Genomic DNA, 300 nt, shown 5'->3' on the forward strand with positions numbered 1-300 from the left:
TAATCAGGATTTCAGAAGTCTAGGAGACAGGCCAGTAGCCTGTGCCCATGGGAACTACCTGCTGAACACCCAGCAAAGGTAAGTCCTCGCCATGGGCCTCGCTGCTTCTCCTGGGAAAGGTGGGCTGTAGCCCCTCACCTCCCCCCAAGGGCAGAATAACACTGAACTGCAGCTGCTGAAACCGGCCGCAGCCTCAGTCTTCATGCCACCCCATGTAATGTGACAAGCCAATCTACAGAGGACAGCCCGTAGGAGAAACTGATATACCACTTGACAATAAAGAGTCCAGGTGTGGTAAAA

The sequence above is a fragment of the Lemur catta genome, chromosome 2 (genome assembly GCF_020740605.2).
Source record: "Lemur catta isolate mLemCat1 chromosome 2, mLemCat1.pri, whole genome shotgun sequence".
In the NCBI taxonomy this organism is placed as follows: domain Eukaryota; kingdom Metazoa; phylum Chordata; class Mammalia; order Primates; family Lemuridae; genus Lemur; species Lemur catta.